Source organism: Staurois parvus, unplaced genomic scaffold, assembly GCF_062004578.1.
Source record: "Staurois parvus isolate SC_StPar_1 unplaced genomic scaffold, SC_StPar_1.0 ptg000598l, whole genome shotgun sequence".
Classification (NCBI taxonomy): Eukaryota; Metazoa; Chordata; class Amphibia; order Anura; family Ranidae; genus Staurois; species Staurois parvus.
The window spans coordinates 537,621-557,185 of NW_028318394.1; positions in this window are offsets into that span (position 1 = coordinate 537,621).

Consider the following 19,565-nt stretch of genomic DNA (forward strand, 5'->3'; position numbering starts at 1 on the left):
ATTTGAATTGTGGTCCCTTTAAGGGGACAGTTTGATTGCATGGTTGAGTATTCAGTGGTTCTCACTCATGCAAGGTGAGGGGTTCCAGGGTAGCCCAGCTGGAGAAGAGAGGACTGATTGTCGATACTAGACAAGTGTGTTAAGTGAAATTTTGATCACTTAGCTGTATCCGAATCTCCAAATCACGATAATAGCGAATTTAAACAAATCTAAAATAAATTATAACAAAAACAAATTAATTCTTATTCTTTTGTTTACAATTTCAGAGGATTTTATAAATTCAATAATATGTGTCACACTCTGCATTGTTATAATTGGCCAAAGCCTCACGCAAAACACATCACCCAATTCTGTTCTGGCTCAATCCTGGTATGGATTCTAAGTGGGAACCCTATGCAAAAACAAGAAAATGGTAAATGTCACTCCTGATACCATACGACTTTGTTTACTTTCGTAGCAGGTACCTAGAGCAGTAATTTGTGGTGAACAGTCATCAGGAGTGGATTTTGCTGACAGTGGATTTGTTTTTTCCATTTGGCAGGATGATGGATGTTATTCATCATAGTTCATATGAAACTACCTCTCTGGACAACTTGCATGACAATAAATTTACACCATAATGCATTTTAAAGGTTTTTTCATTTTTTTTGTAATAAAGGACATGTCGAAAAGTGTATGTACCTATTTAATATTAACATTTTTGTAGATGAGTAGAGGTACCCTTCACTCATTCACATGGAGGGGACAGTGTCTGTAAGATCCCTAAAATAGGCTTCCAGATTCCAATAAGCCTCCCCATTATACATCCTCACTGTGACAGAATGACTGTTACCCCGATTGGGTGACTCCATCAGAGAACTGCTTCCTCGCCACTGGGACACAGGACCAAGGTATTATACCTGGGCATCTAAGCTAGTCTTGTCTAGTCTTGGGTGCAATTCCCAGCTATAATACTTTGGTCCTGTGTCCCAATGGCAAGGAAGCGGTTCTCTGATGGAGACACCAATCGGAATGACAGGAGTTCAGTCACATTTGGTGGCAAGCAGTAGGATGCTTCCTACAGTCCGGGACATCCAAACCACTACTTGGATCTGAGGTCTGGTAAACAGAAGAGGAGAGGTACAGACCAGCCTACATGAAAGATGAATTTTTAAGGAGGCTGCAGGAGATGCAAGTGCAGCATAGAGGACCAGTGCCTGTTCAGGTCCTGCTGGGATAGTATGACTCAGTCTAGCTCTTCCTTCTAGAGCTGCCAGCAGACAGAGAGCAGCACTGCCAAGGAAAAATTCTCTCGATCCAGAAAAGGTACTGGTTGCAGTATGAAATGCAGGTGCTGTTATTGGGGGAACAACCACACAAGGAGTGAACAACTGAGTTAGGCAGGCTGGTCTGGGCAGAGATGCAACTGTACAAGAGCTACAGAGCCCTCCGCTGGCATTTAGCCCAAGCGAGCCCTTGGACAGCAGATGGCAGACAAAAGGCTTTGGCTATGATGGCTTGGGGCTGTTTTACTGGAGGCATGGGACCCTGACTTTGGGAGTGATCTAGAATAGTGTTTGGAGGAAATCATGGATTACAGAGACCAGATGCTGAACATCTTGAAAGTGCTCTGGGCACAGGAAGATGTGGAGTTTCTAGCCCTTTAGGAATGGGAGCTGGAACAAGCATATAAAAGACTGTGCGACAAAGCTCAACAGTATGTCCCAGCACCCATGCATGTTATGGATCATGAGTTACCCACCGAAGTGCTGGCACTGTGCCCAAGTACTGCCAGCCCATGCCCTGAATTTTCAGCAATCCTAGAGACTGGGGACAATCTGTGAGCCCTGGAGGATTTGTGTGAGGCCACTGAATTTTCATTTTACTTCCCAGTGGAAGAGCTGGCATCAGTACAGAGCATCACTGACCTCTGCCCAATAGCAACAGCCCTTACGGAGCTCCAGGGAGTCAGGGCATGCAACCCTTCTCCCCAGCAGCAGGCCGATACAGTGGAACTCCTAGCCCCAGCTGAAGCACTGGAAGTGGGGCAGAGTACCACCAGTCTCTGTCCATACAAAGTCCCAGCCAAAGCGCTGGCAACAGGACAAAGGGTCCAAGACCTCTGCTCTATTCCCACAGACGTTCCGGGGGCCCAGGGAGAGGAGGTGGTCATGGCAGTTAAGGGACTCGGGAGCAAAGGAAGTTATCCTAACTTTACAGCAGGAGTCCAGGAGTCCAGAAAATGGAGCAGACATCTTATCTCCCCAGTGGCAGTTCTACAGTCTGGGAGAGGGGGTGGTCATCCTCCCTCTCCAGCAGCTGTTCAAGGACTCATGAACTGGCTGCTCCAACCACTGGACTCCCTCTGTGGAGCAAAGGCAACTTCTTTCACTCATCTCTCCAGCGGGAGTTCAAGGACCAGTTCAAGGACCATGCTCCCTCCCCACCGGCTGATCCACAGTCCAGTAGCGGAGGTGGTCATTCTCCCTCCTAAACAGCAGTTCCACAGTCCAGGAGAGGAAGTGGTCATCCTCCCTCCCCAACAGTCAGCCAGAGCGGAGAATTTGGGGTCCCCAGCTGAAGAACTGGCAACAAGGCAGAGCACCACTAGCTTTTGTCCAGCACCTGCTGTGTCTTCATGGCTCCAGGGAGTTGGGGCAGTCGGCCCCTTTTTCCAGCAGTAGGCCAAGCCCCAGAATGGTAAAGACTTCCCAGCTGAACTGGTGGCAGCCGGACAGAGGGTCCATAACCTCTGGTCCTCACCTACCAATGAGAACGTTTCCTTGCGGCCAAGAATGAAGATTATGTCAACCGACTATGTGGGTTCACTCTGCCCAACTAATGCATGTCCAGACCAGGTGGAGGTCTGGGACCTGGCTAGTCGACTTTTGAGGGGGAGAAATATGACAGACCCAACCAGCACAGGGGTTTTTGGAGGGGTCTGCGGGCTAGCTTCTTGCCTATTGACCATGGCCCTGGCATCTGAGGGGACTCTATTCTTTGATGTGTGCCTGGGGGGACCTTTTAAGTAGTTTACTTTGGATTAACCACTTGCCTACCGGGCACTTATACTCCCTTATGTACCAGGCCAATTTTCAGCTTTCAGCGCTGTCGTACTTTGAATGACAATTGCGCGGTCATGCAAGATTGTACCCATATGAAATTTTTATCATTTTTTTCTCACAAATAGAGCTTTCTTTTGGTGGTATTTAATCGCTGCTGGGCACTTTACTTTTTGTGCTATAAGCAAAAAAATTGCAAACAAATTTGAAAAAAAAAAAGTTTCTTTGTTTCTATTATAAAATTTTTCAAACAGGTAATTTTTCTCCTTCATTGATGTGCGTTGATGAGGCAGCACTGATGGGCACTGATAGGCGGCACTGATGGGCACTGATAGGCAGCACTGAAGGGCACTGATAGGCGGCACTGATAGGCAGCACTAATGAGGTGGCACGGATAGGCTGCACTGATAGGCAGCACTAATGAGGTGTCACGGATAGGTGGCACTGATATGCGGCACTGATTGGTGGCACTGATAGGTGACACTGATAATGGGTACTGATAGACAGCACTGATAGGTGGCACTGACATCACTGCTGGGCACTGACTGGCGGCACTGACTGGCACAACCGCTGGGCACTGACTGGTGGCACTGACTGGCAGCACTGCTGGGCTGCACTGATGGGTGGCACTGGTGGGCACAGGTGGGTGGAACTGGTGGGCACAGGTGGGTGGCACTGGTGGGCACAGGTGGGTGGGCACAGGTGGGTGGCACTACTGGGCACAGGTGGGTGGGCACAAGTGGGTGGCACTGCTGGGCACAGGTGGGTGGGCACAGGTGGTGGCACTGCTGGGCACAGGTGGGTGCATTGCTGGGCACAGCTGAGCGCACTGCTGGGCACAGGTGGGCGGAACTTGTGTGTGGTACTGCTGGGCACCGATCATCAGGGCACTGATGATCAGTGATCCTGATGATCGGTGCCGATCCCCGCTCTGACAACTTCCGGTTTTTGGCAGCACTTTCCTCCCGCTCTGACAGCGTGAGGAAAGTGCAGCCGAGAACCGGCATTTGCATTTCCCGGTGATCAGCGTGTCATTGGACACGGCTGATCACGTGGTAAAAGGCCGCTGTGATTGGCCTTTTACAACGTCACGTGTTTAGCTGTGTCCGTTGGACACAGCGATCACGGAGATCGCCGGGTGCGCGCCCCCGGGGGCGCGCAGGAGAGCGCGTTCTGGGAGGACGTCATATGACGTCCACCCAGAACTGGCCGGCCGCAGTGCAACCGTCATTCGGCTATCTGCGGTCGGCAGGTAGTTAAAGTCTATTTATCCCCAAAATACACTCTGAGAACTGGAGAACCAAGACACAGATTTAGGGTCTCTGTGCCCAAACTAGCATTGACTGCTTCAACCCCTCTCTTTCCTAGACTCAGAGACTCTAAGAAGATGTTGATATAAACAGAAAAATGACCTCATGCTGAGAATCTGTTTATTAAGGTGTTATGTGTTTACTATCTTCTCTCATGGTGTGCCTACTAGGTGTGCATTTCCATTGTTAATTGAGTCAGCTATTGTTTGTTGGCAAGTCCTTCTGGAGGTCCCTACATGATATAAGTAGACTGATGTCAGCTTCACCTCATTATCTAATCAGTGTGGGATGTTTATCCCAAAGTGTAATATTTCTGGAGTGTATAAAAACCTATGTTTTCTGTTCAATAAAGAGTTCCTGTTTGGCATCTAAGCTAGTCTTGTCTAGTCTTGGGTGTAACTCCCAGCTATAATACCTTGGTCCTATGTCAAGTGGCAAGGAAGCGGTTCTCTGATGGAATCACCCAATCGGGGTGGCAAGTGTTCTGTCACTCCCACTACCATTAGGCCAGTGTTGTGGGGAAGAAGCCCTTTTCCTCATTAACATGGAGACAAAATTTGATGCCAGAGAGGTCACCTTAGTAAAGTACCTTCCTCGTGTTGCACGCATGTGGACTGCATGGTTCAGCAAAGGGGCACACATTTGCCCCTACAGCTAGGCTTCATGCTCTGATAAGCAGACAAGTGCCTAATACTGATTTAGGGGGACCCCATGGCATTTCATTTTTCATGTGGGGTCCCCCTGAAAATTCATACTAGACCATGTGATACATATGTGACATGGGTGTATAGAATGTATGTGTGAAGGATGATTGACACTCAATTGCCATAATTTTAGTAGGATATATCAGTGGAGGGGTAACTAGAGTTTAGAATAATAAGACAAGGACATTGTTAAGATCTATCAAGGCTAGATCTATGATTCATAGTTACCAGATGTGCAGTTGCAATCAGTCAAGGATTTATAGTTATACGATATATAGTCTAACAAGTCAAGGTTCATAGTCACAATAGTTACACAAATAGAGTCTACTGCGCATGGCAGTAAACAAGGACACTGCAAATTATGTATATAAAAGACGGGGGATTCTAGGGGAATTTGGGACTCATTGAAGACGCGGCAGACGTGCCTTGCGGTGATTTCCCGGATTTCCCCTTTGCTGATTGCTGAGAGTCCCCCAATCATTGGGCAACGGGTGATGCTACAATATCCGGTGATGTATTGATGCTTTATTCTTGCTATAATATGATCTAAATATGATTTGCAATTCTGAAAATTGTTATGTTATTATACTAACAGAACTTATTCAATAAATCATGTTTTGCTTTAATATTTATTAAGCCTAATCCGTGTATTAGTGAGCGATTGTAGTAGTGTTAAAAACACTTTGTTTTGAGGCAAAACAGATCATAAGGGTTTTATCTCCAACTACCCCCCCACACACACACACACACACACACACGCTCTTTGTTGAGTGAGGAAGGCATGACAGTTGTAGAAAAAAATGAAGCATGTATAGAGCTAGAGCTAATAAATAGTGCAATACTTCTGTGCAGTTCTTTGCATAGTAAATTCGATGAGCATACACAAGTTAATTTTTGAGCTTGTAGAGAATATTTTTGTTTTGAGCTAAAATTAAAAGCCTGAAGTTAAATTTTTCTTCTATACCTAGGGTATCTTTCAAAACACAAGTAAAGTTGTTTTTGTGATTTTGCATTTGTATTCAATATTGTGCAAGAAAATTTTCCATGTTCGTAAAATCTTGCACAAGCAATTGGGTGTTTATCACAAAAAAGTGAATTTTAAATTTGGCCCATTACTGTATTTTATGTAAGTAATAGGTTTAATTAAACCAATATGTAAGATACACACTCAGTATCTTTGCTAGTGTAAAATTTAACCATGCTTAGAAATACACGGGTGCTTAGTAATACAAATTATGGTCAGCAGTCAATAGACTTTTACTCACATGGAGAGTTTACATGATTGCACACACATTCGTACAGCTAATTAAGGGTCGGTTCACACCATAGAAACACAGTCCAGATGCATTCTGAATGCACTTCCGCATGTGTGTTTTTTACGCATTCTGGTGCGTTTTGTATGCGTTCCACTGCGTTTTTGATGCTTTATGATTCATATTTTCCTGCAATTTAAGGGCCAGTTCACACTATGGAAATGCAGTCCAGATGTGCTCCAGATGAGTTTCCGCATGCATGATTTTTCACGCATTTTTGGCGCTTTCTGGTGTGTTTTTTATGCATTCCAGTTAAGTTTTTCACCTCTCTTTTTCTTCAATTTAAATTGGGACACATGCATTCTGGTGCATTTTGTATGCCTTTTACTGCATTCCAGTATAATTCTGTGCAGGAAATATGCAGCCTGTTCTACTTTTTTTTCTGTAACTGGAACTGCAAGCACTGATGTGAACTATGGCAATGACAACCATATAACCTACTTTCTGTGCATTTTGGATGCAGAAAAAAAGCACACCGAAACGCATGTAGTGTGAACTGGCCCTAAGGGCTAGTTCACACCAGATGCAGTCCAGTGCATTTTTTTCTACATCAAAAATACATGAACAGTATTTTCTATGTATTCCAATGGCCCTAGTTCACACCTGTGCAGTCAGTTTCAGTCAGTTTCCAGTGCAGAAAAAAAGTAGACATGCTGCTTTTTTCTGCACAGAACTGCACTGGAACACAGCAAAACTCATTAAAAACACACCAGGAATACATGTGGTGTGAACTGTAAGCAAAAACACATCCAGAACACATCCAGAGAGTGTTTTTGTGGTGTGAACTAACCCTAAGGGCCAGTTCACACTACATGCGTTTCAGTGTTCTTTTTTCTGCATCCAAAACACACAGAAAGTAGATTATATGGTTGTCAATGTCATAATTCACATCAGTGCTTGCAGTTTCAGGCTGCATTTTTCTTGCACAGAACTGTACTGCTGTAAAAAAGCATAAAAAACGTACCACAATGCACCAAAATGTACATGTGGCTATTTAATTTGAGAGTCAGTTCACACTGTAAAAATGCAGTCCAGATGTGTTCCGGATGCGTTTCTGCATGCATCTGTTTGATGCATTTGTGGAGCATTCCACTGTTTTTTTAATGTGTTTTTGATGCGTTCCGGTATGTTTTTGATGCTTTCCAGTCCATTTTTTCCCCTCTCTTTTTCTTCAAGTTAAATAAGAACATGTGCATTCCAGTGCATTTTGTGGTACATTTTGGTGCATTCCGGTGCATTTTCTATGTGTTATACTGCACTCCTGTACAGTTCTGTGCAGGAAAAATGCAGCCTGTTCTATTTTTTTTCTACATCCAGAATGCACTAGAACTGCAAGTGCTGATGTAAACTATGACATTATATAACCATATAACTTACTTTCTGTGCAGTTTGGATACAGAAAAAAGAACACTGAAACGCTTGTAGTGTAAACTGGCCCTGAAGAAAAAGAGAGGGGAGAAAAAAATTAACTGGAACTCATCATAAACATACTGGAAAAAAAGTATAAAAACACGCCGGAATGAGCCATGCAGAAACGCATCTGGACTGAGTTTCTATGGTGTGAACAGGCCCTAAAAGTCAAGAAGTTCCAGAAATCCATTACACGTTTCCTTTTTTCTTAACAGTTTGTCTTTTTTTAATAAAAACCCTAATTTCTTTAATTTTTAAAAAGTAACATTGCTGTTACATGTGACTGAGTGAAAATGAGGAATTAGCAATGTGTAGGTCTTGGAAGGCATGGTATAAAATTAGTCAACCAAGAATATTAAAAAAATCTACTTTTTGTATGATTTGTGTTTTCTTAATAAACATTGTGGAAAAAAAATCATTGGAGAGGGAACAAAATTCTTTAGCAAAATAACAATAAAGTCTTTCATTTGTAGTTCATTAACTTTATTGACTATACTGTGAAGAATGTAAAGTTCAATGGCCATACAGTAGAAGATAAAATACACATGATATCTCTCTGTAGAGTCTGTAGAAAGCAAAGTCTGTAGAGTGGTGTGATGGGTTTGTCCAAGTTAGAGACATGGACATGCAGTAATGTAATGGTAAAATTTGTCTTAATGTATTCATGTTCAAAGCTGTCTGTACCAAAAACTTTGATTATAGAATTTATCCAAAATATGTCTTTCATCGTAAAAATGATATTAATCTGTTAACCTGTTACATAGCAAAGTAATATCACAGCTGAGTATTACTGTCAATTTAAGATAAAAATGTCTCATCTTTTTACATATTTTGTTCTGGTAATTCCTCTTGCTTTCATATTCAAAATTCACAAGTATCAAATAGTAGTTGGCTATCTAATTAAAGATACATCAATTTCTTCTAGCTTCTTTCAAGAACAGTCTTCACATCAGGTCTATCCTTGTCTACAATAATTCCCTTACACATTCTTCCAAACCACACATATTACATCACCTTATCTCTCACAGACACAGTGTAATATATTTATTACAATACAATGTATAGCAACTGTCCTCAAACAGTGACCTGTTAGAAAATATAGAGCGACTCTGAATATAAGTAAAGCAGACTTTCAGTAGATGAAAATCTTTAAAAACAGTTAAGACCACTTATCTGCTGATTTCTATGAATATATACTAAAATGTAATACATATATTTATACAAAGAATGAGCGAATTATTCAAAAATTCGGTTCGGCTGATTCGCCGAATTCGCCGAATAAATTCGCTTCGAGGCGAATATATTTGCTGCGAATTTAACTTATAAAAAGGGTTTCTAGGCTTCAGAGAGCCTTTATATTAGTGCAGAACACTGTACCTTTAATTTAAATGCCCTTGGAGTCTGCTGGGGAAGAGAAATAATACTGTCAGTCAGTATGACATGCAGATGAGTGCCGTCGATCTTAGAATCACCGCACACTTCACTCATTTGGGCAGTCACGGGGCCAAAACCAGAGTGTGGAGCCACAGTGTGGCAGTGGAGGCAGCAGCAATGGGAGGCCATACAGCACCCTATGACAAAATGGAACCCACCAGCAGTGTGAGGAGACCTGAAAGTGGCACATGGCAGAGTGTGGCGATGGAGACAGCAGCAATGGGAGGCCGTACAGGGACCCATGACACACTCTGGACCTGGCAGCAGCATGAGGAGGCGGTACAGGGGCCCATGACAGATTACGGGCCTGGCAGCAGCATGAGGAGTCGGTACGGGGGCCCATGGCAGATTACGGGCCTGGCAGCAGCATGAGGAGGCGGTACAGGGGCCCATGGCAGAGTGGCGGAGCGTAAGCCGGCGTGTAAATGGATTTAACTCTTTGAACGTACAATAGTGGTTGTGAAGCAGAAAGTCAGTTTATTTTGCACAATCGGCAAACTGCAGCACCAACTGTGCACGACAGCCACCAAAAAAAAAAGGGTGTATGTCACTTTAAATTTTCGATTCTTTGATAGCTGTGGCCCTAAGTAACGATTCTGTGTCCCAGAGTAACGATTCTGTGTCCCTGAGTAACGATTCTGTGTCCCTGAGTAACGATTCTGTGGCCCTAAAGTCTCTGTGGCCCTAACTCTGTCCCTTAATACACACAGGTCTGTCTCTCTTGAATGACCGGAGGCTAATGGAGAATTCTAAGATGGCCGCGATTTATAGCTCCACCTTTACACAGTGCTGGCTGGCTGCTGATTGGCTAATGCGATCACATGTCATGAATGCATTATGGGTCAGCGCACCTTGTCTGCGCGCCTTCCCAGAGATCCCCGCCCCATCTTCTCTGTCCATTTTCTCCGTCGCCACACATGTCGCCGCCATTTTTGGGAAAATTTGATTCGTGCATCCGAAGTTTGCTAATCTTCGGATTCGTCGCGAATAGAATTTTTCCAAATCTTCGGAACGAATTCCACTTCGTCATGTTCGATTCGCTCATCTCTACTCGTGATGCAACACTCTGCTCTCATGCTTGCTCATGAATATATGTGTGAAGAAGTTCACTCCCACAAATCAGCTAATTTGTATGCCTGTGCTCAGTTTTGTTATGCAATGTGCATTCAGGTGTGTCTGCAATTCTCAAACCTGCTATGCATCATTGCCAGCCATTTAATTGATAAATATATGTTACAGTAGACTTTGATTATATGTGAACATTGGCAAGCTGATAAGCATGCCAATGTACATGAACACACCAAGACATCTTGTTCTATTCAATATGGTGGGTTTCCAAGCTTAGGATGATTTAAGTAAGTCAAGGTTTTTACAAGTATTTTATTTATGTAAATAGTAATGAACAAATGAATGGTGAAAAAGGTTAAAAATCAAACTTTCAGTGTTTAGTCCTTCACAAAGGTGTGATTCCATAAGCAAGCACACATATACAATTGAAAATGAAAAAAATGTATAGTGTGCTACCTTATCAATAAAATGTTTATGAAACAAAAAAAAAACAAAACACGTAAATGTATATTAAGTAACAAAGATTCAATACCTTGAAATGATAGGGCCCGCACTATCAAACTTCCAGCTTGTGCTGACAAGCACCAGGCTTTTTAAGGTAAGAGGAACTTAATTTTGTCTGGACATCTGTCTTTGAGCCCTTGCCAAGTACAGAAGGATACTTGAGCTTATTTAAAACATGGTGTGATGTGGTGGAGTGGGGTGGAGGTCACATACAGGCTTCTCTATCCAGACACGGTTTACTAACTTAGGCCTCTTTCATTTGGGCAGTCTGATCAGGTCCGCCTTTCATTTTTTCAAGTGGACCTGATCAGGGGCGGACTGACAACTCATGGGGCCCCCGGGCAATAGGGGATCATGGGGCCCCTGTGTCCTTGCCCAAACTCAAAAAAGCCTATGAAAAAGGTACCAGGGGCATCTTATGGGGCCCCCTACTGACCCCGGGCCCTCGGGCAGTGCCCGGGTTTCCAAATGGTCAGTCCGCCCCTGGACCTGATCAGATGATCCATGTATCCCTAGGGATGAGTGGGTGTAAATTAACTTGTGCCCCTTTGTCTACGAACTTGTGCCTCTTTACACCTGTCTACTTCAAATCCAATCCAGTCTGCTAAAAAAACCCAAAGGGATCTGTCGCCCTTCATCTAGGAGGATCAGATCAGAGGGAAGTCTGGTAAAAATGGACATCCACCCATAGAGCAGAACGGGGCTCTGTCCATGTCCGCTTTGTATAAACTGAGCTAACACAGATCTGTCCACTGGGCTCTGCTCAGCAGGGGATCAGTTATGGTTGCCACCTCATCCCTTTAAATCCAAACACATATTAACTACAAAGGTTTTGTGGCTGATTAAGGTGCTAATTAAACTCACTTAGTGCCTTATCTGCATTAAATTAGCCTCAGAACCTGTAATTAATACTAAATGTGTTTGGTTTCAAAGGGATGAGGTGGCAACCATAGGATCAGTGAACAGATCCCCTGCTGAGCAAATTGGATTCTGCCCTGTGTGAAAGGGGCCTTATCTGCTATCAGCATGAGGATAGTATACTGTATATGCTGAACAGTAATGTTAAATACCACCAAATAACCAGCTCTGTGCTTAAAGATTAGGATATATGCAGCACATGGGAAAATCCTTAGCATAACAGATTTTGTATTATCTTTACATATACTATAATTGTATGAAAGAATATATAAATATGATTATGAAATAGAAACAGCTGTGCTTATATAGTATAAAACTGGTAAGTGTATCTCAGCAGCTACCAAAAAGGTGCACCCCTATAAAACAACCCAAGATCAGATTAAAAATGTAAATTTGCAGTGCTGTTAAATTGGGGCCTGGTTACTGCATGTGATGCCACTTCTAATTTTGGCTTCTGAGTATGTGGAAAACATGCAGGCTTCAAGAATAGCAGTGTGAAGCCGTGGCCTTCACTCTACAGCAAAAAGCTTTTATCTCTTAGATCCCAGAATGTTTTACATGTTTATTTTAATAAATATACTTTATGGTTTTACGCAATGAGGCCCCTTCTGTATACTTTGTATATCCTTACATAATCATGACAATTATGGGAGGAATCAACTGAAGCAATTTATATGGACATGAAGGTTTCTCTGCTTACACACTCACCTTAAAGTGCTGTTTGACCTTTTACTAGAAGGTCATTTGTTTCTGGTGAGTTATCCAAATCCCTGGGGTGTGACCACTGGAGCACTTTTTATTTCTGGCTGAAGCACTGCGGCATTTTGTGGAATATGAATTTACAGAAGATTAAAAAACATGACTCACATATGTTTTCAACAATTTTCACAATGATACAGATATTGTTTTATTTATATATATTATGTATATTATGATATACAAGAAAACTCCTATACATTTTCTTGTATATTTAAGCACTGCCAGTTTACACTTCTAATCATGGTATAAATATACCCTGCGATTTGTCAGGTTTTTTTTTTCTTTCAGAACAGTTGTTATGGATAGGAATTATATTTAGTGTTTATAATGAAAATTTGTTTTTATATTCAATTGGTTTGATGTGTTTGGATAACAACTTTTGTGTACATATTGTTGTGTACTTTTGATTTGTCAATTAAGCATCACAGATATGTTGTCGTTAGAGAAATACCTTAGATCATCAATTTAGATATGCATTGCTGTATTTATCAACTTTAATGTGAACAGTTATACATAAACAATCAGATTTTCATCATTAGAGTTAAAAACTCTGCTTACTGAAGTGTTGTGTATAAATACATTTGTTTTTTTGCTCTGTTCTTAGTTCTGTACATTTATATTCCTCACTCTGACATATTCATGCATCGAAACAAGAAACTAACTCATCTGATCATCATCTTTCATTTTCTACCTACACAAGATACTGAAATAAAGACTTTGATACTGGCAAACTGACTCTCTGTATATTTTACTTCAATGCATTACATGACATGACTTTTTGACTCCAGAACTCCTGTATCCCTCGAAAAACTTCTGAATCACTTTGTTTCCAGCTGCTGCTCACTATGTGGTCTTTAATTGAGTAGAATTTCCACAAGTCTTTTTCTGAACTAGAACCTTTTTACCTGAGCAATTTCATCCCCTGGTTCCTGTGTGATGAATGTCACAAGTATAGTACTGAAATATTTTTAGAATGTACTAACATTGGAAAGGGTCTATATACAGCAGATAAAAGTTGAGCAGTTTTTACTTCAAAAAAGAAGAAATTATCTGATGGCCATAAAAAAATTATTTTATTTAGAAAACCTCCATCTTTTCTTCAAAGAACATCTGTATAAGAACTGATGAAAAAGTGGACATGTCACTTGAAATTCAGATGGTTTCTAGAGGACCAAAAAAAGGTTCCCCAAGGTCTTGCTACAAGGTTATAGCCATTCCTGGGAACCCCAGCTCAGAGATTTTACCCTAGATTACCACCTATTGGTACCTGATGCTCCTTTTTGGGACATTGAGGTGGATTTACTGTTGCTGTCACAAATCTATCAGGGTTGCACTACCTCACAGACACAGAAATGGATGTGCCATCACATTAATGATGCAACTGGATGGCTGTTGCTAATATGACATAGCAGCTTGCCGTATGGACACCATATCCATGATAGTGGTTTGAAGTGTGCCTGCAGCTTCTGAACATCTGCCATGTGGATAATGACAGTCCACCTTTTGAGTTTGTATGTGGACTAGTTACGTTTCAAGCAGAAGATTGATAGCTATGTATAGGGGTTAGACAAAAAAATGGAAACACTAGCAGGTGTGAAAGTGGCGACATGTTTCACGTTGAAAGTGGAAGTGATGTAGCATTCTTTTGCTTCTGCTGTGTGATGAGACACCTAGCTAACAGGTGGGAAGCCTCACTTTTGTCATTCCCTGCACCCTCTGCTGGTAATACAGACTCGTGTCAGAGCTTACTGAGCTTCGAAGAGGGCAAATTGTAGTTGTCAATTTATTTGCTATGACATGAGGTACAGTATCAAAGGTTATGATGGCATATACAGTGTCATCTGATAAGCATGAGCGCTGTCAACTGACCAAAAGAGACAAGAGGACATTGTGAACCCAGAATAAAAAAACAACCGCTGCAAAAGTGACTGCAGGGCTTATTTCAGTGCCATTAAGACTCTTTTTTTTAAATTGTGACAGCTTGCGGGGGAGAATCCTATTTTCACTCATGGCAGAAAGCTGGCCATACTGTACACTGTTTATTTTTTTCTTTCAGACTGTATGATGAAAAAAAAAACAGATTCTTTCATCCATACACAAGAGGTAAAAGGAGGATCTCCCCCTCTGGGATGTTGTATTCTGACAACAACACCCACAGCTGGCAGAATACGCTGATCAGCAGCTGCGGCTGGCTGTCTGCAGGCACTTAGCAAGACAAATTTTTCAACATACCCCTTTACTGATAGTCAATCAAGCTATTGACTTCTGTTGAGCAGGGACAGCCACACACTGATCAAAATTTGATCAGCTTATGGAGAATTTTGGTCTATACTCATACATATCTTATTGCCTATAATAAATTGCACTAAAGCAATACAGAGAACTAAACCAAAGAAAAAATTGCTCCATTCAGCATGTGTTATAGAGTTCAATGGCTTCAGACTTTGCCATTTTAATTGTATTTATTTTTTGATTATAAGTGCCTCTTTGTGGAACTTCACCTTTTAGACTGTTACAATTTGCACCCATATGTAGGCAATGACATGTAACATGGTGCCAGGCGAACCCCCCAAAATGCACCCCCAACCCACCCCCTTCCCTCTTGACAGCATTCACCAACCATGTAATTCATGCACAGAGATCTGTGAATGAACGAGCTAAAAGTCCCACCTGCCACCATGGTTCTCAATGGAACATGAGTGCAGTGATTACCATGCTTGTAGTCAAAAACTTTTCTGAAGAAGCCTGTGCTTTGCACCATGATACACTTATCACTGTTGCAATGCCTTTCAGGCTTGTTTGCCATAAAAACAATTGTGCATTTATTATTTTTCAGCAAATATACTGCATGTGCATTTATCATTTTTTGCAAAAGATGAACTTAGCCCTTAAATTGTACCATTTAATACATATTATTCCAGTGCTTTCCTCTTTAATGTTGATTTATATCCTTTTGGAACAATTTTAATAACCAATCATCAAGATTTTTTTATTTTTTTTTGGAGGGGGTGGATTTATGGTGGATGGACACTTACATCTCTTTTTTTTCCCCACAATGTAAGCTATGCTACTAATTTTTGAGAAATCTTATTGGAAACTACTGTACAGTACAAAGCTATGAGAATGGATACTCACTGGCCTCTTTATTAGGTACACCTGGTCAAATGCTTGGTAACACAAATTGCTAATCATCCAATCACAGGACAGCAACTCAACGCATTTAGTTATCTAGAATTGGTGAAGATGACTTGCTGAAGTTCAAACCTTGCATCAGAATCGGGAAGAAAGGGGACTTAAGTGACTTTGAACGTGGCATGGTTGTTGGTTCCAGATGGGCTGGTCTGTGTATTTCGAAAACTGCTGATCTTCTGGGATTTTCAACCATTTCTAAGGTTTGTAGAGGATGGGTCAAAAAAGAGAAAATATCCAGGGAGCAGCAGTTGCATGGACAAAAATGCCTTGTTGATGTCAGAGGTCCGAGCAGAATGGGCAGACTGGTTCAAGATGATAGAAAGGCAACAGTAACACAAGTAAACACTTGTTACAATCAAGGTATGCAGAATAACATCTCTGAATGCACAACATGTCAAGCCTTGAAGCATATGTGCTACACTAGCAAAATACCACTCTGGGTGCCCCTCCTGGAACAACATGAAAGCAAGGATCCATCCTGCCTTGTATCAATGATTGATTGTAATGGTGTGAGGGATATTTTCTTGGCACACTTTGGGCCCCTTAGTACCAATTGAGCATTGTTTAAATGCCACGGCCTACCTGAGTATTGTTGCTGACCATGTCCATACCTTGTACTCAATACTTTGTACTAGAAATGATAGCTTGATAACATGGTAGTAGTAACCAATAGGGCAACCAAGACTCATATTTGAGATATGCAACAGTGAATTGTACGTCTACCTTGTAGTGTATGAAAACAATGTAATTCTACCTCTTGTTTTCTTTAAGACAGAATCAATAAAAATATTTATTCGTCAAAAATGGGACCTAGTGCAGTACAATTCAATAGTGCCCATATGAGCACTACAACAGTTTGGGAACCTTTTTGTATGGAAATAAATATACTCTAATGCTGTTTGGCATGCTTGGGGGATGCCATACTGCTACACATGAAGCTACAGAACAGTAGGAACTAACTCTTTGAAAATTACATTAAAAAACCTACCACCACTAAATGAGAGATCCCAGGCCGGATTGTGCATGGCCCCTCTTTAAGTTAATACTAGAATTTTATACATGCATAAATCCTAGGTGGCCAAGAATTAAATTCAGCCCTCCCTTGCAAGGCACCTTTTTTCCTAACTGAGAGGAAAAGGGTCTCATCCCACATTCAGTTCCTCAAGAGGATGTGAAGGATTGCAGGTGTAATTATCAGAATTATCCGAGTGATGTCGATGACCAAATACAATCATCGCTAGCTATATATATGTATATATATATATATATATATATATATACAGTATGTGTGTGGTATATATATACATATATACATGTGTATGTGCATATATGGTCAGTAATGTCACCTGGGAGACCCCGCCCCTTTGCATGTATGCGTTGTCATCTACTGGGCCCATTATTTGGTGGGAGTGAGATGACGGGACCGAACGTGCACTAGCAGGTCCTTGACACATATCTACACCACTGGATGGTAGGATTGATGGTGGATGTACATGTGGGACAGTTTGGGGCTTTTTTCATTATTAAAGGATTTGTCAAGAACTGTGTGTGCGTTTTTATTTATTATTTTTTTTTAGAATGAGTAAGGGCTCATGTACACTGCAGCTAATTAACAAAAAACCTCCTGCGCTTATGTGGAATCCTACCCTTAGAACAAAGCTGCTGGCACTAAACTTATACCCAAAATAAGTAAATAAACAATTAAAATAAACAGTGCAGCGCTAAATGCAAAATAAATATATATAATCAATAAATGCGTGTTGCAATTAATCAAACACAATATACCCCTACAGGTATAAAACCAAAGTGATCAATAAGTAATTAATAGTGTCATACGTGTATATCCTTATAGGAAATATTTCGTGCAAAAAGTGACACATATAATCATAAATAATAAAGTGACAAAACACATAACAGTGCTCAAAACAAAGATGAACCAATCTTCAGTTTCAAGAAAAGTCCAAACAATCGATAATAATGATACTAATGCTTAGTGCAGGTCTTCACACTTCACTCTTCATGCAAAGTAATGTGCAGTGTGCGTGATTCACACGTGACAATCCTTTAAAGGCTAAAATGCCCCCTCACCTCCTTACTTAGACCCCAAAGGGCCAGCACGCTTTAAGGATCACACAATCCTATCAGATTGGATTCCTCTCTGGGTATCGCCTTCCACCTCCAGCTTCCACCAGATTAGCAGCCAGCTCCTCCCAGGGTCATAATGAAATACAAACAGAGACCCTCCATAGTGCAACCAGTTTTATTCAGCAATAAATCGATAGAAAATAGAGTTCCACTCACATTAACCTCCCTGGCGGTATGATTATTTCAGATTTTTGGTGCTGAAAGCGGTACCATTTTTTTGCATGGAAATATGTATTTTTTTTATTGTAGGCTGTAATTTTTAGGAAAAACTCACTGAAATCTGTCCGAACAAGAGTCTAGTAAACATCCCGGGTATGATAAAATTTGAAACACAAAATAATAAATTATAATTTAATAAATAATATAAAAATAATATAAAAATAATAAAAAATTTAATTCAATAATATAATCAAACCAAAAACACTGAAATGTGAAATAGAGCGCCAAGTTCGCACATTGCTGAGCTCAGTCGCAAAATCGTTTTCAGTTTCTGATGACGAATTTCCCCCACGAATCATTATCACTCAATTCTGTAAGTGGTTCTGATTTACTATCGCTGTTCTCTAGCTGATCTAAACCGCTTTTGACCTAAAGGGACACTTTTTGGACGCCATGGACATTTCTCAGTTTCCAGGCGGAAAGAACAGACAAAATGCAGGCAGGGCGCAGGACAAAGCACTAGGGACAAATTTCCTGCCGCCGGCGGTGGCGGCGCCCGTACGTCCCGACGTCACAGGGACAGGACACAGAAGCCGGATGCCGGCATCGGCCGGGGGAGATGGCCGGGGACACATCGTGGGAGCGCAGGGTAAGGTAAGTGAAGAACACATGCCGGAGCAGTGCCGCATGGTATTCCCGAGTGTAGCTCGGGGTTACCGCTTTTGGTACTGAAATGTTACCCCGAGCTACACTCGGGAATACCGCCAAGGAGGTTAAAGGACGAAACAATCCAGCCTCCTACCACATGCTATGGGTGTACTCAAATGCACTGTGAATGTTTACATGTTATGTGCAATTAAATCATGACAACATCTAATGTTTGTGTAGTATTATGTTCAGCAGACTGTGTTCTTCTATTGTTGTGACTTAGATGATGTTCAGAGCACATTTTATGCCCAATTCATGCAAAACTCCATGTAATCCCAATGGGTTCACATACTTTTTCTTGCAACTGTAATTGACCATTCTGGCTCAGCAACCAGAGCACCTTTCAAAACAAAAAAAAGTGTCACTTTGTCCCCTGGTGGACAGGAGGGACACAAGGTATTTCTGGTTTCTTTCTGTAAACTACCATTTAATGCAAGTATGCTTGCTACCTACAGTATTTTATCAACTGTATACATTCTATGTCAGCAATGGGCAAACTACGGCCCGCGGGCCGTATACGGCCCGGCGGACCTTTTAATCTGGCCCGCAGAGCTAGGCTCCTGCTAGGCTCCTCTCACAGTCCGCCCTGAAGACCGGTGTTGCATCCAAATCTGTCTCCTATGAGGATCTGTCCCCCTCGACGTATGTGCGCATGTACCGGAGATCGCCGATCGGCTGCTAATGCCTGAAACTGGCACATGCGCAGATACGTCGAGGGGGACAGATTTTCATAGGAGACAGATTTTCATGCTACACCGGAACGGCGCGGGAATACGGCGAGAGGAACGCGCGGAGCAAAGGTAAGTGAATTGACACAGGGGGGACTTAATATGGGGTATGAATTAATATGGGGAATGAATTACTATAGGGGGGATGAATTACTATATGGGGGATGAATTA